The following is a 24,782-nucleotide window of genomic DNA, read 5'->3' as shown; positions in this document are numbered from 1 at the left end:
CATATATTTTCGTATTCAAGAGAAAGCCTATTATCACCAATAGAAAATCATACTTTTTTAAAAATATTTTTTGATAATACTAGCTGAACCTGTGCTATTTACACAGCCCACAGTTCTAATATGAGCGTGAATCTCCTTCCCACTTCTCACTATATCTGTGCAAGTCCCTTTACGGACACAAGTAAAGGACACGAAGACTCCCAAAGGGAGTGAACTGCTATATAGACATATGGTAGTATTATGTAATATTTTAAAATATAGTATGTTGGGGGAGTTTGTGGCAAACTTGGATAAGTAATAGATCATACCAAATGCAAATATTTTTTCTTATAATTCCATATTCGAGTACGCCTCATTGTGGGTTCACCATCCTTCGAAGTTGCCACTTTACAATAGGTTTTCTCATTTAGATTAAAGCAAAGCGTTTTCAACTCTCTATACGTAGCTCTTCTACTGGTTGCTTTTCACAAGGGCCAAAATGACGCCTAAAATGTGGAATAGAAAAATAAAGCGTTTTTTAAATGAATAAGAACAAGCAAATCTATACAAAATTTGGAATCGACCAGCAAAAACGGCACGTCTCTAGCACTTGTGGTTCTTGAGATATCATTGTCGAAAGGATTGGCCACAAACATATGAACTTTTCTAGCATTTTAATATATAGACTAGCTGAACCTGCGCTCTCTACACAGCGCATCATTCGCATATGAGCATAAATCTCCTTGTCATTCCTCACAACGTATGTACATGTTCCTTTACAGACACAAGTACTGTGTCTTACAACAAGCGAAAGACGTCTTGATTTGAAAAAAAAATCTGCAAGGGGTATCATAAAGGGGAAATTTTATCGATTATTTTTTGTCAATATCTCGCACCGTTTGCAAGATTTGAGCCTACTTCCTGTTTGAGTTCCTAATTCATGTATGTCCAGTGTTTTCTTTCTTCTTGCATGCAGTATGTAATAAGCAAATACATTACATATACAATTAATTATAATGTCAGTTATATATGGTGTTCATTGGGCAAAACACTAAAAAAATAAAGATTTATCTTACACTCGAGAAATGATTATCCTTCCTTTTTCACTATTATTTGGCCAAGGAACAAACGCCTGAGACACATACAACCCCAATATACAACATTGTGGTGTTGGAATGTATAACGCATAGGTATGATAATTTAGTTTGTTTTATTTATTTCAACGCTTTCAGTGTACCCTAAAAAAAATGTAATAAAGAAATAATGACCATGCTTTTTTAAATAATCAATTAGAACTGGACAATCTACATGAAATTTGCAATCGATCAGTGAAAACGTCATCTTTTTAGAGCCTGTAGTTTCCGAGATCTCATTGTCGAAAGGATTGTCCATAAACATATAAATGTAGTTTAAAAGAGGTCCAAAGATAGCAGCACAATTCATTTGCATTTATTTCGGAGAAGGTTTATTAAAGGCAAAGACCTTTGAACAATAATTTGAAAGGATAATTTAGTTTGTTTTATTTATTTCAACGCTTTCAGTGTACCCTAAAAAAATGTAATAAAGAAATAATGACCATGTTTTTTAAATAATCAATTAGAACTGGACAATCTACATGAAATTTGCAATCGATCAGTGAAAACGTCATCTTTTTAGAGCCTGTAGTTTCCGAGATCTCATTGTCGAAAGGATTGACCATAAACATATAAATGTAGTTTAAAAGAGGTCCAAAGATAGCAACACAATTTATTTGCATTTATTTCGGAGAAGGTTTATTAAAGGCAAAGGCCTTTGAACAATAATTTGAAAGGATAAACTTTGTGAAAAATATTTCTTTAAATAATTTATTTAAAGTACACTCTTTTAAAAATATTTCTTTAAATAATTTATTTAAAGTACACTCTTTTAAAAATATTTGTCTTTGTTATAAACGTGAAATCATAAATAACCGTAAATGAAAGATTGAAAGCTAAGGATATAGGTTAATTGGTACTGTAGCATTTTAATAGATAGGTAGATACAATAGATATTTTCGTATTCAAGAGTCAATCTCTTAGCACCAACAAAGAATAACACTTTAGTTAACTTTTGATCATGTTTTCGTATCCAACAGAAGATCTGTTAGCACCAATAAAGTATAATACTTCGGTAATTTTGATCATATATAGGCTGAGTACTACCTGTTAGAACAAAAAAAAAAAAAAAAAGAATACTTCAAGTAATTTTGATGTTTTTAAAACCAATACTGAAATTGTTAAATTATTTCAATCTATCGAGCAAAGGTTACGTATCACGCAAAATAGTTTTAGAAAAACAGCATTACCGAAACAGTAACTTATAATACAAAACGCTGATTAACACAGAGACAGTAAGTTACAAGCAATGAATCTGTATATTTCAGCGATGTTATTTTATTGCTGTGTTGTGATATTTGTTTTGTTGTTATTGTTGCATTTCAGTTTAACGTCCCTTTTAACACCAAGCTTACACGAGATGTGGATCTACATCTTAACATTGAATCCGAACCATATACGCTGCCGCCAGGAATTGATTCCCGGTCTCATGTGATTGATGTTCTGGTAACGCTGCCTTTGCTGTTTTATTATGATAGACTTCAATCCAAATTCTATAGCCTACAATTGAGGAGCATTTTTTTTAACTCGATAGAGCACAAAACATCTTTTTGACACGAGTTGTGTTTTTGTTATTATTGTACATAATCTCAATCGAGTTCTGACAAAACGTTCATAATTTAGTATTCTATACACACGGCACATTTCGAGATTTGCCAATTTTGATTTCACAGCTCGATTGGTAGCATAAAAAGCATACCTATCCCATATATATACATACCCATGAGGATATTTGGGAAATATATAATTTTTCATTGAAAATGATAGAACCAAACTAGAGGATGGTAAATGTGGAGAGAGAAAGCATGGGGCAGAGATCCTTGGGGATCGGGCCTCCCCTGAAACTTGTTTGAGCCGACGTATTTGAATTAAATCTTCATTGATGTCTTGTTAGATTATATGTGGCAAACTTGAGTGAGACTCTAAATTTATGCAGAAATCAGTGCCACTGAGAAAAAGGTGTATTTGGGATTCAGAATTATAAATTTAAGGGCAGAATCAGGTGTATGCAGTGGATGGGTTCTGGAAGTCCGTACCTACCAAATTCCCGACTTTTCTCTAAATTTAATGTAATTTTAAGGGTGATTTTACAAGTTTTAATATAATTTACCTTGTATTGAATTTGGACTCCCCGAAAAGATTTGGACCTTCAAAATAAATTCTTGCGTATGTCCCTAGGCAGAATGGTAATTTTTGGAAAGAATGATGAATTTAAAGGTGAATCGTAATTTTGGGGAAGGGTGATAATTTCGTGGGTTGGGGCAATGGGTACTCCTGATTACGGGATTGCATACAACTTCTCTGTGTTTTATTGAGTAAATGTTTAATTTGATTGTTGAAATTTAGCATCCATTTTCAGCTCCCTGGCTATATGAGACGCGAACTCTCAATTTTGGGAGTAATCCTTACTCAAATTTTAATACTCTCCCACCGGGAATCGAACACAGGACTAAGGCGCACGCGCTAGCTACTAGACGAGGAGAAAGTACGAGTAAAAACTTAATTTTTCCTAACTGGTATTAAAATTTTACAATGTCTGTAGTTATCGAGTTTATATGTAGATATATACATAGAGAAAAAATGCCTGTTATTTCGTTAATACTACCTTACATATACGGTATATTCACTTCTTTCAAAAGACATCATATCCCCGTTTTAAAAAAATGTTAATTTTTGCCTTTCAACTCATAAAAAGTATTCATTATTTCTTTTATATAATTTCTTACACTTGTTCTACTTTTCAATTTTACAGTATTAATGTCGATACCGTGCAAAGTCAATTAAAAAAAAACACTAACTACATAAAAGTTCAAACATTTTATTATGCTGTTACCGCATAAGTGAGAACTTTTTCATTACGTATTTTGGTCTCTAGTTAAATTATCAGTTTTGACATAGGAATTATTTTCTGTAGTTTCTCCTCTTCTATCGTATTTTACTTTCAATACCTTCGACCACATCCCTCACAATTTAGTGTTCTAAGCAGTTTCTTTTTCTTTGTGTGAATAATATTCAATATTACTCTTGCAATTTGGTGTTAGTACCTTTCCATTGAATCTCGTTACACCCACTAATTATCCCTATTCTTGTTTATATTTACGCTAAAACGTTTCTTCAGCAATGTAAAAGAACTGAGCGCTTTAGTTGAAGAACTCCTCCTCTTAATCATTCTACTTGTTTGAACAACGAAATTAAGTAGTAATTTCTTCAATAAACATACAGCTGTATAGAAGAAATATTCGATAATTATATAATACGAAATTCTCAGGAGATCTTGCTATTTAAACTTCATAGACCTGTACTTTTTATAAAGTTAAACAAGTGTTGTCTTGAGTTATTGCTTGTAATCATTATAATACTTTTGCCCCCATGCTATATATATATATATATATTTCAAGTTGAATATTGACAATTGTAATGGCTATTAGCAATCCGCCGAATGGCAATTAGTCTGAAATGTCAAATGGAAACAATTAGACTGTGTGAAGTAGCGTGTTATTTAGTGTTGTTTAGCGTTCTCAAAGCTCGAACTGTTAAAATCGATTTTCCCAGTTTGGTTAGCCTCAGTGTTTTAAGTTTGCTTTTTTACTTTTTTCTTTCCTTTCTTCTTCTTTTCCAATAAAATTATTAGTTTTTCTTTCTTTTATTTAAGAAATTATTACAAAATTAAGTATGGAATATCACGTTCAACAGAGCCTATTGAACCTAACCTAATGATACAGAAATCTTGTTTTAAAATTTAAAAATATGAAAATACAATTTAACATCACAAGCAAGTTGTTTGAAATGCACAGCAACGTATAGGAACGGGTAATATTCACACATCCTAAACTCAATAAGTGCTCACGGGGTTCTTTAGAGCTTGTGCTCATATATATATGTATGAGCACAAGTTCTAAAGAGCCCCGTACTTGTCTTATGGAAAAACAGCTTACGTTAAATGTCTTAAATGTGTGGTACTTCGATTCTTGACATCTTTCTGAGCATGACTGATGTTGAGCACATCAAAGCAGAGAGCCCTTATTATGATCTAAATATGAATTATCAATCTATCTATATAACTTCAATAGAGTCTTTTTTAATTGGACAAATCACCAAAAAAATAAAGGTGTTTAAGATTATTAATTAATAAAATAGTTGGATAATTAAATTATTAAATGACTAGGTGATCCATCTAGAACTCATCATGTGGGACTCTGGATGACCTCGGACGCGTGATTGGAAGTTTGTGAGAAAGTGGGATGTATTACCATATGAGCTTCTGGACGACCTCATCCACAGTATGGAATTGCAATGTACAGACTACACACTACAGCCGTTCGGTTAATTTAACCCAATACTGAGCACATTTGGCAATGACAAACGGCGAAACAGGACTAATATGAAATTAACAGTATGAATCCATACAAGGTAGGTACCATACAGTCGCCATTTGGGGGTCTTTCTGTGTCATATGACTTTCCACTTGGTCCCTACGTATCTCTCCCACTCATTTGATTCGGCAGGTCGGCAAAGATCCCGTCTTCATTCATGTGTCACTTTTCCTTGGCGTTGTTAAACTTCTGGGTAAGGTTGTATTAAGAATCCAGCTTCAATATACCCGATTATCTAATAATTTAATTATCCAACTAATTTACTAATTAATCATCTTAAATAGCTTTGATTTTTGATGATTTGTTAAATGAAGGTGATACTTAATTAGAAACGACTACAGGCCTAAAGACTGGTCGATAGAACCTTATCTATGGCCGTAATAAGGCTTTCCGGTTGTTGCACCCAATATGACTTATGTTCAGAAAAATGTGGAGAAACAAAATGTCGTACATGCAAAAAAAAAAAAAAAAAAAAAACGAAAGCTGGTTATCCATAACAAAAGTACGGAGTACTTAGGTCTTTGCAGTTTAGGACTTACGAGCAGTTCCCAGATCGGTTTTATTCAATTTAATTTAGTGATGAAGCGTTCCATTTTTTTTTCTTTTCAAAATATAGTGAATATTGATATCGGACGTCGATAGGATATGATTATTTGCTCATAAATAAGAGTTGTATATTACAGAGAAATTACATAGATTCAGATTACAAAGATAATACATAATTGTGTGCGGTATATACTATTAGTTATAAATGTAAATATCGGCTAATATTGGAATACTGGATTCAGTGTTTGAGTTCAAATTACTGGAGAGATTTATTTACAAATTCCTCGTTGAAATTTTATAGTAAAACAAACGACATATGTTTCTTTAGATTTTAAGTTGTAGTGGGAAGATAAGTGAATTTGTCAGGGAAAGGAAGAAGTTCTGTAAAGAATTCTTGGCAATAGGCTGGTTCTCCAGTTTTAACTACTGATTTGAAGGTTACCTAGGACTCTCAGCCGAAAAATTTATTATGGACAGAGAAAAGAAAATTTCAAGTTTAGCTTGTAAGTGGCTTAGCCAGGTTATTGTCATATTGCAGAGACAATATGTGGAGAAACTTACTACCTAGTGTCCTACAACGCTGATTTGCAAGTAGTATGGGTGTAACTGTTGGGAGTATATGTGTCATTATTAAGAGTATTAGTGTCACTGTTAGAAGCATGCGCGCCGACTACGTGGGTGCAGTGTACCCACAAGATTTTTAGTTTGAACGCTGGTTTGAATACGTTGACTGAGCTAGGGCAGCCCCAATTTATCCTTTTAGTACCAGTATATTTTACTTTATCACAGCAAGCCCTTTATTACAATGTTCATAAAAAAAATAACTAGAGTCCTTTGCGGCTAAGCGGTTAGCGTACGCGCCTTTGGCATGAAACACCCGCGTTCGATTCCTGGAGATAGCTCATATGGTTGGAATTCCACGTTAATCAGTAGGTCCCGTCTCATATAGCCTCGCTGCTGAAAGGGATGTTAAACGCAAAATCAACTCAACTCAAGATTTTAACTAAAAATAAATCAATCAAATATCGAGACCTCCCTGAAAACATATAGGCTAACACTTCCCGCCATTGATATGCACCCACATAAATTTTGGAAAGACGGCGCCGTTGGTTAGAAGAACAATCAATAATAGATAAAATCTATTAGTTAACTCTCTAATTTTTACATATAGGACAAATAAGTAAATATAATATTTTTTCTAATAGAATAAAATCTTCCAGTCAATATTGGTAGCAAATGGCATGCATTTTAGCGCCATCAAAATAAAAAAACGAATTTTCTCGAAAACTACGCATGGGAATTTATCCTCAAACATGTCATTTTGTATAACTTGATGCCATCTATCGACTGATATATGTATTAATTTTGGACATTATTTTAGTTAAACAGAAATTAAGTTTAAAAGTAAATGATAATTTTGTATTACCTATCATTCACTATACAATGTACTGTCGTCACAATCAAGTGCTTAATCTTCAGTATCAGTTATTCAGGTTTACCTCAATAGGTGAAGTGGTTCTCGTACAATTATTTTTAGATTTACAAACATCTTCGTTTTTCTTAATTTTCCCGGAAACTAAGCATAAGCTTTTACACTCACCAATATTATCATTATGTTCAGGTTAATGAGATCTATCAATTCGTAAAGTCTCATATTTGGACATCTTTTTTCGTTAAATTCTAAGAATATTTTTTTAAAAAAAATCCAGAAAGTATTTTCTGTGCTAAGTGCGTGTAAATTGTGAATAATTCCTGTCCGTTATGCGGAGATTACTAAACGTTGGGAGGAAAACAAAGACTATTCCTGTGTATTTTGAGAGTGTTCGTAGAAAAGGAGGGTTCTGCCCTGCCGGGACAAAAACATCTGTCCGTCTTATGGAAGTTTTACTGTAGCTTTTATGTTTCATCGTAGATAAATTGAATGATGCCGTTAATTCTCTTTACACGACTGTCGCAACTTTTTGGCTCCTATTAAAAACAAACATATTAAGCTTAAATATTTATCAAATATTAATACAGGAAAAATCCTAATAGCAGTTTTTGGGAAACTTTATCCACAGAGAACTCACCCAAGAGTAAACTACTTCCTATCGATCTTCCTAGAGAATGACCTATACTGTAATACATGGTTGTTAGTTATACATATACCGATTTATGAAAGATAACGAAAACACTGATGTTTTTGAGATTCTCACCTTCTAGTTTAGTAAACCAATCTTACATCAGGTATAGGAAGAAAGAAAGAAAAAGTGAAGACACTTATAACAACCCAAAGTTTAAAATTTAATTTCTATACGTTGAGCAGTATTGCCTGTCGGTGATGTTGCCCACGAGCAGGAAGTGTTTCTGGGTGTCCGGACCCCCCTTCCGAAATCTAAACTTTTCTGTAAAAGTTGAATTTTAAGACTGAATCTACAAATTTTGATCTACTACAGTAATTTAAATTGACATTTATATAGGACTCCCAAAATGTGTCCTAAAAGTGCAGTCTCGTCCTAAAAAGAGATATATATTTCTATTGGAAGAACTCTTGTCTCGACTTTTCTAGAGCAATACTACCTATGGACGTCTGTTTGGAATTAGTCCTAGAAGCGACAGGAACCTGTCTATGAGTGACGAATTTTATTTTGAGATGACGTTAGATGATGTGATTCCTTCTCGTAAAATATGCTTGATTCTGGCGTTATTAGCGTTCGAACAACATTGCTATGAAAAATGTACGTGCCAGTAATGCTGTTCGTCAAATAGATTTTCCCTCTACTGTGAGTACAAATAAAACTTATCTTAATTTTGAGTTAGATTTGACATAAAACATATCAAATAACTTAATGAGACAACAGGAATATATCCATGAAAAGTATATTCCTATGTAATTAATTATTGAAAATCCAATTGTAATGTACCCTTTCTTCAAAAGCTCTGCTGTCTGTACTTAATTTAATTCAAATCTAATTACTCACTAAGCAAAGCAATATATTTTATTTTGGGAAACTTAAACGTGCAACAGTTTCGCCAACTAAGTACTTTTAAATTTCCTAGGACTCTATGAATAAAATGAGAGAAACATTTCAATAACTTCCTCCATAAAAAAGTATATTCCACATCCGAGCCTCATAGGTCTAATAACTGCTCTGAAGAAGGAAGTTCAGCAAAACGATCTTATGATACGGGAGTTCTGAATTTGGAGGGGAAAAGAGGAGAAAAAGACATACGTAATGTTAGACCACAGGATATCTTCCATTCTCGATGAATACGAGCGTACACTAGATGTGAAGAAGTGTTTGCGGTCACTTAGGTATGCGCAAAAACTCCAGTAATATTTTGTCCGTGTGTATGTGATAATTTTGACAGAACTGGTCAGTATATGTTAATAAGTGTGACTGGAAAAACTGTGTGTGTCTGTAGGTATATATTAGGTAATTTTGATAAAGACTACTTATCGTAGTTTTCTAAGTGTGATAAGGAGCGCAGTCGACTGTACAGTAAGTATATCGAAAAAAAAACCTCTTTTTTCGAAATGTTAAGGTGGGTAGTGCAGAAAAGTGGCCATTTGTGACCAAATAGATGTGTGATTTTTTTTTTCAGATTTTTTGGAGGTCGTTTAGGTGGCGCCCATCGGCCTTGAATTTTTGACAGTGGTTTGGGTATGCAATCCTGCACAACAATTTCACAAAAATTTCATTATTTGGGCATTATGGGCACTTATTGTTTTGTTTATGACAAATATGTTAAATTTGTGCCTCAGTGGTAGTTTTATATGGTGTGTGCTTATGCTTTTGGTAAAACAAAAATGTCAATTTTAGTCTAAAAGTGCCTTTTTCTCTTGGTGATTTCATGGTTTGTTTTGACTTTAAGTTTTATTCGAAAGTTTCCTAATATAAAAGACTAAAAAGATTTGGCTTTCTAATTACTAATATTTCCTCAATTACTGTCCAGCGCTTCGCTTATTTTTTGAGCTTACTATACTTTGTTGGCAAACATGATTTTACTGAGGGACAGACTAAGATTTTCTTTTACTTTTTTCTTGGACTTTATACTTACTTTTGTTCGAAATATTGGCGTATAGCCTCTAGATTCCAATTTCGCTTTGATGTAGTCATCACGTCTCACGTGCGCTGACGCCGATAACAGAATAAGCAAATCTGTGATGATTTTCACAAGTCGTTCCACTCCTTGGGTGTAGCAAAGAAAGTTTTAAATTTCCGCTATTCTTATTTATTTATTTTTGTTTTTAATATAGTCATATACTTATCATTTGCAATGTTATTGTTCAACGGAGGTTCGTGGAGGGAGCATGAAGCCCAATCATTCATGTCGTAGTATTGAAATGTAATGAAATCTTTTAGTTTTACGTTCCACGATTAGGCTAAAGGAGACGGTGATGATGAGTGATGAATGAAATGGTGGAATGAAGAAAGTGGGAGGAAACGGGCCCGAGAAAACCCACGCACACGGTGTTTGTCCACCACAAAGTTCACTTGACTGGGGCTGGGATAGAACCCGGGACCCCAAGCACCAGAGGTGAACGCTCTACCACTGAGCCACCGCGGCCCCTTATGTCGTAGTATTGTTCTGCATTAATATTGATGCTGGGTAAAACGAAAGTGCAAAGTCTGCGTTTTTAAATCTTCTTGCTTTCTTAATTCCTTGCAAACCAAGATTTCTTATGTCTGAGGTTATTAAAACCAGTACAAGATTCTCAAGTTGTGCAAAAAATGTGTTTTGTAGAATAACCCTATCATCCAGATATCTCAAATGGTGTGGGAGAAATCGGAATAAGTGGATCATATTCCAGAAGTATCGTGCTCCGTCAGTTATTGATGGCACTACCCACTTTAATATTTCGAAAATAATAATAATAATAACAGTGGTGCCCACCCCCCCTTATGTCTATGACGCACCCCCCCAATTGTCTATCTGTAGGTGTTCTTCCATGAAAAAATCTTCTTTTCGATTAATTTTACCCCCCCCTCATCAAACATATTTATATAGATTTTAACCCCCCCAAATATTTCAATGACGCAGTTTGCGTCATAGCCCCCCCTTGTGGGCACCCCTAATAATAATAATAATAGGTCTAATAATAATAATAATAGGTCTAATAATAATAATAATAATAATAATAATAATAATAATAATAATAATAATAATAATAATAATAATAATAATAATAATAATGATAATAATAATACACCCTACTGTACAGTATACAATATGTGTAAGATACATTTTAGATAAAAACTGCATACTGTAATTTGATGATTTTGACAAGGAAAGGAGGAGGCATATGTGTATGTAAAGTGATTTTGACAGAAGATTGCTCAGTATAAGTTCGTAAGTATGATAAAGACGGTTGCTCATGTTTGTGCAGTGCATATTATAGAGATTATTTATTCTGACAAATCCTGCTTTCCGCAACTTTTGTTAACAAACTGTTTATGTCCAGATGATGTTTATTTGTAAAGGTATGTAAAGTAAGGGAGGGGATCGAGGATTTTCCTATAGGTATCTCATTAAGGTTTAATTTTTTAATTGTTAATTGTTAAGAGTGTATGTTCCTTGTAATTGTGAAACGGCTGGAAGAAATGAGACCTATAGAAACATAATTTTTTCATAGCACATTTTGATATAGTGCTGCCAAAATGTCTTGATCCGTGTCAAAAATACGAACTAAAGCTCACACCCTCGACACACCCACGCGTTGAGCCAATAAGGGTTCAACTGTTGCTAAGCAAGAGAGCCTTGCAGCCGTGGGGGTGGAATTCCTTCAGCCAATAGCAGCGCTTGGGACGAAGAAATGTCAGGTCAATGTGGTATAATATCTATAGCTAACATCTTGTATCTATAGCTTCTAAAATCGCACTAGCGTGAAACAAGTTAAAGAAGAGGAAACATTATCTTAGTATGAACGAATCTGTAACTCATAGACCAGTTAACAGATCGAATCGGTCGCTTATAGAGCAGTTAACAGTTCCTGTCGCACATAAGACTGTTGCAAGTTGGACGACACCGTCTGTTTGTATCGTACATCGGGACGAATTGACGTACATACGGATGGGTATTTTTAAAAAATAACTTTTTCGGCATTTGTGGTAATGAAAAATGTAAATTCGTTGAAATTTTGAATTTGATTTTTGTTTTCACGATCATTAGATGTCCTCCCTTGTCGTCCACATAAAATATGTTTCGTATCCTAGTGTTATTGATTTCGCCAGCAAAAAAATGATTTTACAAATCCTATAGGGAAGTTGGTATGCTTTTTCTGGAGTAACAAAGGACTTTCATGTTCTTACTAATACCTGATAATAGATTATTTTTGAGGATCAAAAACAGTCCACAAACCATAAAATCTCCCCCACCCTCCTCATTTTTGTACAACACATTTGCATTGTTATTTAAGTAATTCATAAAAACTGGGGGGAAAGGCTTAGTTAATGGGGTTTAGTTCTCAATATATAATACAGTGACCACAATTCGCTACGCTGAAATATCCTGAAGTAATTCCCAAGATTCAAACGAACTACTATATTCTTGCCACTGGATATTCTTGTAAAACATTCACATGTTACATACGTAACAAAGTACAGACTGCTTAGAGGGAAAAAAAAGCGTTCATCGCTATATATATATATATATATATATATATATATATATATATATATATATATGTATATATATATATATATATATATGTATGTATGTATGTATGTATGTATTAGATCTTTGACCAGATCCACAACTAGGGTTTTATTCTTTTAGGTGCCCCTACAACCACACGCCCTGGGCACATGGCCCAATTGCTCCCCCCTACTTGCAACTCGATCTTGGACTAACAAAATGTTCGACTATTATATAGAAGTTATTTTAGAGCATTGGCAGAATAAATAAATCATTCCTCGATGTAGCATACGTTTCATGAGTCCATTATTCAGGTGAAGCTTCAAGGAACTGCAAACAAATATGCGACATCTTCATTATGAAATACAACAAACATCGTTGAATACATGTTTATCCAAGGGATCTGGCAACAGATGTCTTTATAGTATTATCTTTAAGGTATATAACAGAAGTATTAAGAGACAGGACATGCACCGCTACTGTACACAGACAAAGAGAAAGCACGCACACGCATTTCAAGTTAAACGTAACTAATCACAAAACACCGACCATAAAATTACAAAATGTTTCTTAACTATAGGCAACGTAATTTGGTAAACATGCTCGACGAAAAAAAAAAAAAAGAAGAAGAAGAAGAAGAATACGTCCACGGGAGGGGAATGTAATGCTTTCGGACACACCAATTATTATATTTTGGCTTCGTTAATTACCTTTTTTCCTTGTTTCTTTGTGCTTTTGAAAACGAAAAATTAAACAAACAAAAGGAAAATTCTTAGGATTTTGGTGATGACGAAATTATTTCGAAGTAAGTACGTAAGTTAAGCAAAGCTCATCCATATCTGCCCAAACAACTGAACTAACTCTCTTCTGTGCCTTGTAAAATAAGAATTGTCATCACTTCTCGTGTTTTGTCTCTTGCTTTAATATTATAATAATAACTAGTAAAAAGGAAATTAATTGCAGAAAATTACTGACTTTGTGTTTTCTTTTCCCAGAAAGGAAAAGAAGTTTTTAACCTCTGTGTAACATGAGAACACGGAAGTCTTCTAGCTAACATTAGTTGTAATTAGAAATTAGACAACCATGGAAAATAAAAAAAAGAAAAGTAAAATAATATTATTATAAATTGGACATAAAATTTTTAACAAAAGGGGAACTAATATAGGCGAATGTAAAAGATTATTAATGCTATGCAAAATTATATTTCACATGCTAACTAATCTTTGTGCTATCAAGAAGGAGATTAACATAGGATATGGCAATGTTTTATAATTATGATGTAATTATCTTTGGGACGACAAACTTTTTATATTCTTCCTTATGTACCTCCATATAACATTCAAAATGTGAAACTTCTTAAGAGGCCTCATCCCGGCGAAATTAAAATACCGCTAATTTTACAGTAATTATGTCATCTTCAAATAGATAAAAGATAATCGAAATATGGAACAAGATCGCCCTAGACAATATCATTTTACATGTGATACCGTTATCACGACTCACTTATCAGCTTTCGATTTCGAGCCATTTTGAAAATCGGCATTTATTTTCGCGTTTCTAAATGGCTGCAAACGGAAAACCACTAGGTGACTTGTAACAACGGTAACTCACGCAAAATAATATTGTCTAGGGCGCTCTTGTTCCACATTTCAATTATCTTTTATCTATTTGAAGCTATCACATAATTACTGTAAAATTAGCGGTATTTTAATTTCGCCGGGATGAGGCCTCTTAAATATCAGTACTACATGTGTTAAACTGAATTAAGAAGCTTTGTTGCTCTGAAAACTGAAAGTATTGCATTTCTAAGTTAAATGTTGGGTTTGAGATATGTCCAGTTAAAAATTCAGTTCAGGAGCGTTTTAGTTCTTGGGATACCATGGGAAGTAGATACATCAGTACATCACCACACTACAAATGAATGAAGAAATCCTGATTGACTGATCAACACCTAGGCTAAACCAACTAAGCTAAAAACTTGAAACTTGGACAGGATTTGTGACGTAAAGTAACACTAAGGAAGAAGTTTTTGGAAATTCGACTAGGAAAGGGGGAAATAGGATGACAAACATTATAGTAAAATATCCATATCTCTGAATCTCTGAAGGGCAGAAAAATGAAATTTGGTATATGGAGTTCCGATTTTAAATAATTAGACATACGGTACTGTATGTTTCACAGTTTATTGATATTTTTCCTGGAAGGTAAGACAAAAAGTTGAGTTACAATTCGAAATATCTTAAGGTTAGAAGCATGAAATTTGGTATTTAATATTTTCATTCAAAATAATTAAGGACGTGTTTCAGCATTTTTTATTTATATATTTTCCCTAGAAGGGACGACAAAAGATGGGAGCGAAAGAAAGAATGGAAGTTACAATTGTTGTAATAATATGGTCATAGCTCGAAATTCCTTAAGGCTAGAGACATGAACGTTTAGGCTTTTAATTTAAAATAATTAGAGTGTTTCAGTTGCTTTTGATGTTTCCCTTAGAAGGTAAGAGAAAAGTCGGGAAGAAAAACTGGTGGGGGTTGATGTAACTTAGATTAGATGTAACTTAAATTAGATGTAACTTAGAGTTAGATTCACAGAGAAATGCAACAGGTTGTGATTTCATCTTCTACCTAATCGACTCCTCAACCTTATGTTTACGAATATTTTGGTTTTAGCTTTCATCTGTCAACACTCAATGGATCGTGATATACTGATGTAAAGAAGTGAAACAATAGAAGCAGTGGCGGAGAATTTTGATATATACTGCAAGGACATTATGAACGTATGTAAAAGGATGTAGGACTATTAAGAGGTGAAAAACTTCATTAAAATACAATTTAAAAGGTAACAGTGCTTTGTGTAATATACGAGTACTCGGTTGTTTCAATTTGAGGTTAACGACCTTTCTGCACCAGGGCTGTATGAGACGAGCATCTACAGCTTAATGTGGAGTTCGTGCCACATGGGCTCCCACTGGGAATTGTGATATACATTTTTGAGTTTTGTGTTGCAAATATTTTTAAATGAAACTGCTTCTGTCCCCAATTAAATCATTTCACGTTATTAAGTGAAGTCATACATGTGTTTGTTATATATATATATATATATATATATATATATATATATATATATATATATATATATATATATATATATATATATAGCTTCTAAATATCAAATGATATTTTTCTTTTTCTCCCAAATTCGTAAAACCTTGATCTTTTCTCTCTGAAAAATCTGGCAAGCCTATCCCAGACTCATTCATTTTTACTCGCAAGAAACAAAAAGACAGTGACGTATACTGGTTTGCTGGCAAGGGCTACCACTAACTTTATAACACCTGTGCAATAATAATAATAATAATAATAATAATAATAATAATAATAATAATAATAATAATAATAATAATAATAATAATAATAATAATAATATTAATAATAATAATAATAACTTTCCCTCTTTGGAGAAATAATTAATTGCAAGGAAGCCTAGTTTCCCTCTAGATACGCCTATGCTCTTTCTGCTGGTCTAATCACTAGCGCGCGTATCTTTGATAGACATGATCCCGGGTTCAGTTCTCGGGGGAGATCTATTGAAGGCATTACAATGGTTCATAATCTACCTTAGCCTATCGGTCCATGTCTCACGTAGCCTCGGCGCTGCAAAGGGACACTTCTATCGAACAAACAAACAAACAAACAAATAAATAAATAATACATAAAAATATGTAGTAGTTTGCGAATAATAATTTGGGTTTCTTTAAGGAAACCTTCCTCAATATTTTACATTTTGTAAATTATGAATCTGAAATTTTAAATATTAATAGAATTGTTTGCTAGAAGCTCCCATTTTGAAATCATTTTCTCATACCAGTTTTATTTTAAAATGTAGCGCATTATTTTATTGACTATTATGAAATTAACATTTCTTCAAACAGGTCGTATAGCCCATTAAATTTGTTTAAAGTTGTTCGAAAAATAACAGAACATAATTGATTGTAATTACTCTTTTAACGCTTAGAAAAAATAAAACGTAATAAAGAAAATGATATTAGAATAATATTTAAAATTTGAAATTTTAATGTAATCTAAATGCGCTATTTTGTCTTCAGAGTGGATCTTTCAGGTGGTACCTTCGCATTATATTCGCTGTGCTTTTTAGGTATAAAATTATAGAACACTTGTTGAGATGGGAACTTAATAATAGTGTACGCGCAAAAAAAAAGAAGAAGTTATAAACACATTTTTTATGGAGAAATGTCTGCAACGTGTAAACATTCACCAAGAATTATTAATACGTATGGAAGATGTGATTGGATTCATGGTTGACTTACCTAGGTATATCACATTCTGAAATTTTAGAATGTGTACACACTTCTTCTATCTGGTTAACTCGTTATCTACTATGAACATTAACTTTCAACTCAAGAACCATAAGTTTTATATTTTTACTTTCAGATTTGCTTTCGAAATTTTATGAAAATAGATTGAAATGTATGGAAAATAATTAAATAAGAATACAGTATCATGTTGACATTGTCTATTCATGTTTTTCAGTAGATTTGATCTTTTTCGATAATTTCTTTTTTTGAATACAAGTAGACAAACATATATTTACATCTGAAATTTCTGAAATTAAGTTGGCAACACACTCGAGCTTAGAAAATGGGGACAAAGTAGGTTTCGGAAAATGTATGCGGACTGAACTTTTTCAAAATGAAATATCTCAAAATGCGGACATGTTCGCATAAATGTTGATATATGGTAACCGTAGACTTACCTGATCAATCAGGCCGTAAGTGTCCATCTATAATAAATAATGCAGTTTCACGACTTAAAAAAACAAGAAAAAAAGAAAAGAAAAGAAAAAATATTGGTCTAGATTGAGATAGAGGTCAGCATTTCAGCGTGACCGAATGTAGTATTTGAAATGAAATGAAATATTTGAGTTTTACGTCCCACGGTTATGCCAGCTAGGCTAAAGGAGGCGGTGATGATGAAATATTGAATGAAATGGTGGAATGAAAAAAGTGGGAGGAAACGGGAGAACCACAAGAAAAACCACGCATACGACTTTTGCCCACCACAAAGTTAACTTGGCTCGAGCTGGGATCGAACCAGGGACCCCAAGCACCAGAGGTGAACGCTCTACTACTGAGTCACCACGACCCCTTGTAGTATTTGGTATTCGTTACATTCGTCCAAGTATCGGGTTTCTCAAATACTTCGTCAACTTGATATCGACTAGAACAAATGGAACGTGCCACTGTCAAAGGAGCAAATTGTATATTGAATTATATATCATTCACAGAATTGCTGATAACTGACCAACTCTCGTTACCATGGTAACGATAGACAGAAATAGTTATTTACTCATGTGTTCAAAACAGGGTCATTTTATACAGTACTTCTTAATCTGCCTATCATACTCAGTCAAGAAGGACAGCTGCTATATTCTTAACTAATACCAAAAAGGACAGGGATGATACTCTGCTTCAAGGAATTTGAACTGTCTCTGATAAATAAGGTTGCAGAATACCAAATACAATTGTGCATCGTACTTTATCGAAAATATATTGTAAACACCATTGCATGTTTGATGTTAATCCAGCTGAAAAAAAGCTTAAGTAAAGCTACGGCGATAGGAAATGTCTGGTTTACAATAAATTCACTGAACTGTCGTTATTTAAAAATTAATTCAAGGCAGAATTAGTACTAATTCATAAGTCCCTAAGTTCTAAAAGTGCTGAGCAAAGTACTTCGAGATGAAAATGAATCGATAATGACACGTTATATTGATTAAATTGTCTAGTTTCTATGGTCGCCGTTGTTTCTCGAATCTATGTTGAATAAATCAGTTTGTATCAGTCAATGAAATATTCCATTTAAATTCCAAGTTTTTTTAAAAATTTTTTTCGTTGGCCAAACTTTCTGTTATTTAGCCTACGTAGTTGACATAATTATTACTAGTAATTCTATTGAGATATGTTTAAACCACCTTTCTCCCAGTTAACAGTAAGTACGCCAGAAATTTTTACTTAGGGGGGTGTTCAAAATAAAAGGAGGGGTGTACTCTCAGAATAGTGATATATTTTTTAAACAAACTCAAACAAGAAATCAGTATATTTTGTTACGCAACTATTGCAATACTACTACTACTACTACTACTACAACTACAACAACAACTACTATTATTATTATTATTATTATTATTATTAATAATAATAATAATAATAATAATAATAATAATAATAATAATATCAGATCTTCGCAGTTGTAGGTTCAATAAAGTAAGTTCACACATTTGAACATTTATTATTATTATTAAACTAAGTAATACAGTGAAACCTCTCAAAACGGACATCGGTGGAACCGATTATTGTCCGTAAATGAGAGTTGTCCCTAAAAGGAAGGGTTCTCTCTCATAACACCACACCACATATATTTATGGAATGGAAGAATAAGAAAGTTTGTCCTCGTATGAAGATGTCCACTATTGAGAGATGCCCTTTAAGAGAGGTTTCACTGTATTAGGAATTAACCACAATGATTTTACCCAGTAATTACATGTGAATTGATTACATACGAATTATTGTAATTATTTTGCAAAATTCTGCTATTATTTCAATTTATTCACCCCCAGCAAGTTTTAGTGGGTGATTTTTTTTAAATATTAATTGGGAAAAAATTCCCTAGTCCCATGCTGAAATCACATTTGTTTAGTAATTAATACTGTACATAGTTCCAATTTCATTATTTTAATATTCTAACTCTGTTGTTAACGTTACTTGTTGTAATATTATTTGATCTCTTAATATCCGTTCCTGCCCCTTCCTGGCTACGTTATTGGCTCTGAATATCTTTCATAAGAAAATTATTCATTGATTTAGTTGTTTTCCAGAAATCCAGTTTTTCAATTTACAAATATTTTGTATCTTTCTGTTTTGTCTTCTTTAATATACCCTAATTTTAATAATCCCAGGGCTCATAGTGGTCTGGTCTCTTGTAAATAGTTGAAAAGTGACCAAAAATGGCCAAAAGCACACGAAAAGGAGACCAAAATCTCATCATACCCCTTTTTCCCTTTGTCAATTTCTCCATCACCTCTCTGTTTGTTTGTTGTTTGGCTTCTTCTTTACTTCTTCTTTTTGAGCTTCCTCCTTTCTTAGGTTTTCAGAGTAAGCTTTGTAGTTACGGTAAGCAGACTTAGCAGATGTAAAAAGCTTCTGAGTAAGTGGAACCAGTTCTGGCCTATTTCCGAATTTCTTCATCCCAGACATTATATTTAACTTCGCATTAAGAGTTCTCAAAAAGTGAAATATTCAAATTCATCACCTACTCTTAAGAAGAACATACAAGAAGCATAACACAAGACGAACATGATGAACCACACAAACACACACACACAACGTTGAACGGAGCGTTAACTATTACGAGAGAAAACTAAAGGATTATTATGATAGAAGAAAGAATAGACACAGAAGGGTTCTCAACCCCACCTTGAGAGCTTAAGCATCCACCAACCGTCCACTGTGCTTTAGAAAGAATAAAATCTGAAGTGAGAATAAAGCTGACTGTTTCACATGTGGCAGCAAGTATTGAAGCTTTCAGAAGAGTAATGAGTAACAAGTTTCTGCCTTTTTCCATTTATATTTTTCTTAGAAAATTGCCAATGCAAAACAAAAATCACACGAAAAAGTCACTTTACCTCTCAAAAAAGTAACTTTTAGTGACCAACTTGAAGAAAAGTAAATTTTAGTTAAAAAAAGTGACTCGCTACGAGCCCTGTTACGCTCATTGAATTTACGTGAATAAAAATATACTTTACAAAAAATTAAGCTAGCGCCAAATGCGTTCCCGTATAACTAGACTCAGTCTAAAATATATATAATTTTACTTCGATCGATCTCTTCATTTCTAAAAACGTTTTGACTACACCTTTCTAACGTCCGTCCGTTGGTTCACCACTTGCAGAGTAGGCTCGAAACCAGCCACAGAGCTTTGGGGGCCCATGAATATATTAGGAGGGGTCAAATCATTAAAAATTCTGTTACAAATATCTAAATTGTGCATTTTGTATTGAGGTCTGGAAGGGACATGAAAAATTTAGGGAGGGCCAGGCCCTCTTTAGCCCTCCTCTGCTTGCAAGCCTGTTACAGAGTAGCACTTACCAACTAATTCTGGTATAGGCTTATTACTATATTGTCACATTTTTCCTTATTGAGGAGGAGGTAGGTGAATGACCGCTCAAGACGTTGCCAATTTCAGTCATCTGCATCTGTCCATCAATCTCTTTTCTCGGAAACGACCGCGGAACCCAGGAGGGTAGGTATCAGCGATCTGTTTTGTCAATTGTTTCGATCGAAACAATGAGAACGAGGTCGCTTCGTATTTTGAAGTGAAATAAATAAATAAGAATATTGCCTTCCTTCCTAAACGCTAAACCTTTTTTAACTTGATGTAATAAATAACCTATATGATCCTGATTGATACAATTGGATTTGGCGGAGTATTCCTTTTCCATCCGGGGGTGTGTGTAAAGAAATTTGGAGGGGTGTTAGGGGGTGTTGGGGGGTGTAGATTACTCCCTGCCAGTTAGAATACCTATTCCCCCTCCCTATGATGATTCTTATTTTTCAAAGTTAATTTTTAGAAAACCAACTGAAGCTAAATGCTGTGTTCAGAAAATAATTTCGAACGATTTAGCCGTTTTCTCGTGGAAAGGCGACATACAAAGACGAAGTTATGAAAATTACCCTCCTTCCCACTTTGAAGCCGAATTTTCGGAAACGCTTGAAAATGTTTATGAGAAAGTTTCGCCACCCTAACATGACGAGCTCAAGACATACAGTTTTACCGAAAAAAAAAATGAACCTACCCTTAGCATTTCAATGAAATAGATAAATTCGAACTATGTTCAAACTTTCATTTTAAACATTTTTTTTTTTTGTGTGTGTGTATATATTTTAGATCAATCTCTGAAGGTAAGAACAGAAACCATATAGAACGAACTGTACGTGTATCACCAACATAATGGATGAACCGACCATAAGAAGGGAAGATGGCGCAGACTAAGACAGATGAAGAAGGTAGCAGAAACCATTGAAAAAACAAACAGAGGAAGAAGAAGACTCAAAGAGAGAGAGAGAGAGTTAAATTTACAGCAGCTGAAGTTATATGTAGTGGTGTGTGGAAAAGGCGTGTATAGTAGATTTAATGGGGGACTATAAGAATAATTCTTTCCGGCCGGCGGCAAGGCAAGGCAATCTTCGGAGAGAGAGAAAAAGCCATAAAAGAGAACATTGTGATCTGAAGAAGAAGAGGGACTCCAAAAAGCAGAAATATTCATATTCATAAACAACTGCTGAATTTATAAATTCATTGTTTCTCATATATATAGAAAGAATAGTAGTATTTATGAATATCTTTTTTCTACTGCACACATTTCCACCGATTTATGTTAAGAGGGGGAAAACCAACAATATTAGTGATAATAGAATTACTGAACCTCACCTTTAACCCGCTTGCATCTAAATAAATTATTGGTTGGTACTGTTGATGACGAAATACACTGTGTATAATGAATTCAGGAACAGACAGACTGTTAAATCATTTGCTGCTATAATAATCCTTTGTGTTATGTGACTTGTGGTCAAGGATATTTCTTCAGGAAAGAAGAACTGTTGTACAGCTCATCAACTTGTGTCTTTAAGGCATTTTCGGGGATACATGCAAGGGATAATAAAAGGAAGGGTACCACAAAACAGACGGAAATATATATCAAAGGGTGTGATCTCTATTTTGTTATTTTTAACGTTTTGAAGAAAAAAAAATATCTGTAAATTTGCCCTCAATAGCTATAACAAAGTTTCTATACAAACAGTTTTAAGGAAACATCCCCTTGTATGTTATTTGTAGTTTTATTAATATATGACAAGGACTCTTTATTATAGGCTTGGAACGAAAACTGTTAAAACAGTCGGCGACAAGGCTAGCTGCCTTTAATTGGACGCAAGAAAAAGCAGTTTTTTTTTCTGCGTATGGAATCTTCATTATGTTTGTACACTCAGTATGTATTTCGATCAGAGTGACACGTTAATCTCAGGGGAAAAATACGAATTAATAACTTTTATTACACGGTGTTTTAAATTCGTGAGTCCGGGCTTGCGGACTTAATCGGGTTTTGCGAACTTAATAATTGAACACGAGGCATGCGTGCCGACTACGTGGGTGCTCCGAGGCTTTGGCACCCACACAAATAATCTTGTGGGTGCGCCGCACCCACAAGGTTTTTAGTTTGAACCCGGGTTTGAACCCGTTTCTCTTGCGTTTAAGTCAGCCATGTTACCGATTGAGCTAGGACAGCCCCAACTTATAATTACCGGTATATTTTACTTTATCACTGCACTGCACAGCCCTTTATGACAGTGCTCAGAGAAGATTTTAACTAAAAATAAATCAATCAAATATCGAAACTTCACTGAAAACTTACAGGTTAACGTTTCGCCATTGATATGCATCCACATAAAGTTTTGGAAAGTTGGCGCCGTTGACACGAGGCCGTGTGAGCGCGAGCTAGAACCGGAATCCAAGCAAGCGCGAGCGAAAATGAGGTTTGTGAGCGGGAGCACAAGCGATTGCGAGCCCCACACTACCAAAATAAATCAAGTTTGAACATGTTTTGGGCGTTTTTTTTTTTTTTTTTTAAGAAACTAGTTTTTGGTCACTTCCTAACTTATCCAATAAATATCCTGAAGTGTTTATCAGTGAACGAAAAATGTCTAGAGTGCATCCCAGCAGTGGCTAGCTAGTAAGACAGTGCACTAAGAGTATTCATAATGCACCTAAACTTTTGTGTCAATAAGTATACGGGCAGAAATAACTTTAAACCACTTGTATGGTATTATTGTTTGACGATATTTTGGATACGTATTAAGTTTTCTACTGTTTTCCAATTGTATTTTTCTCGAATGACAAAACCAAACGTAAAAGAAAAGAAATAAAAATAGTTAGGGGTGGGTAAGGCTCGAAACCTAATCTGCAACGTGGAAATTAAGTACGCTAACCAGTCTTCTAATAGAGACCTGCACGGGCCGAATTTTTCGGCCCGAGCCCAGTCCAGCCCGAACGTACCTAGGCCCGGCCCAGCCCGGGCCCGAAAAGTTTTGGAGATTTTCGGCCCGAGCCCGGCCCGGCCCGATAAGTTTTTCCAAATTCTTGGCCCAAGCCCGGCCCGGGCCCGATAAATTTTAAAAGTTTTTGGCCCGACCCCGGCCCGATAAATTTTTGAAAAAATTAGCGAACCCGAATCTTTCTCAAAATTTAGTACTAAATTTGACCTAACCTTGAGAAACATTTTCTAAACTTTGGTTCACAACCTGACGCTTGACTTCCGAATGGTGCGATTGCCTCCTAGAACTTTGCCTGTCATCGAGAGAACAAAAACTTCATTCCCTGTAACAAAAATCTAACTTAATTGTTTTTTAGCATAAAGTGAAGATGGCAATATGGTTTAGCGACAGGCAAAACATTCCCACCCCTTCTTTTTAAATTTTGAGTTCAATGAAGGTCAAGGTCAGAGCTCAATTTACCGCATAATGCCAGCAATCCTCTATAGTGAAAGTGGAGCCGCTAAGCAATACAAACTGTAAATAGCTATTGCATTCTTTGTAACATTTTCACGGACACACTTCAACGTTTGGCTTTATTGCAATTATCGTTAACGAAAGTCAATAATTATTAAAGAATTGCAATTGATCGTCCCAGCCCGGCCCGACCTGAAGAGAAATCAGTATCGGCCAGCCCAAGCCCGGCCCGGCCCAAAGAAATAACAGTGTCGGCCCGCCCAAGCCCAGCCCGGCTCAAAGAAATAACAGAGTCGGCCCGCCCAAGCCCGGCCCGGCCGGGCTTCGGGCCTCGGGCCAGGCCCGGCCCGTGCAGGTCTCTATCTTCTAAACATTCGCCCTAACTAGCCACTTGATCATGCCGAAGACTGGCAAGCACTAGTGTTGCCACGAGACGAAACATTTCTCGTGTCTCGTCTCGTCTCGTCTCGTAAACGAGACGAGACACGAGACGGGACAGAACCCTTTTAGACGAGACACGAGACGAGACAGGCTACTTGTCCCGTCTCGAAAACG

The 24,782-nt window shown here is 34.6% G+C and overlaps 1 protein-coding gene across 1 annotated transcript in view; it reads right to left on the bottom strand.

Annotated features, from left to right (window-relative positions):
- Positions 1–24,782, bottom strand: part of LOC145692965 (homeobox protein aristaless-like) — a 529,461-nt gene that overhangs the window by 230,038 nt on the left and 274,641 nt on the right. The window lies entirely within an intron of this gene.

This window comes from Thermobia domestica, chromosome 8 (genome assembly GCF_964235325.1).
Source record: "Thermobia domestica chromosome 8, izTheDome1.hap1.1, whole genome shotgun sequence".
NCBI classification, from domain to species: Eukaryota; Metazoa; Arthropoda; class Insecta; order Zygentoma; family Lepismatidae; genus Thermobia; species Thermobia domestica.
The sequence above is the reverse complement of the archived record's forward strand: the minus strand, read 5'-3'. Positions and strand labels throughout refer to the sequence as shown.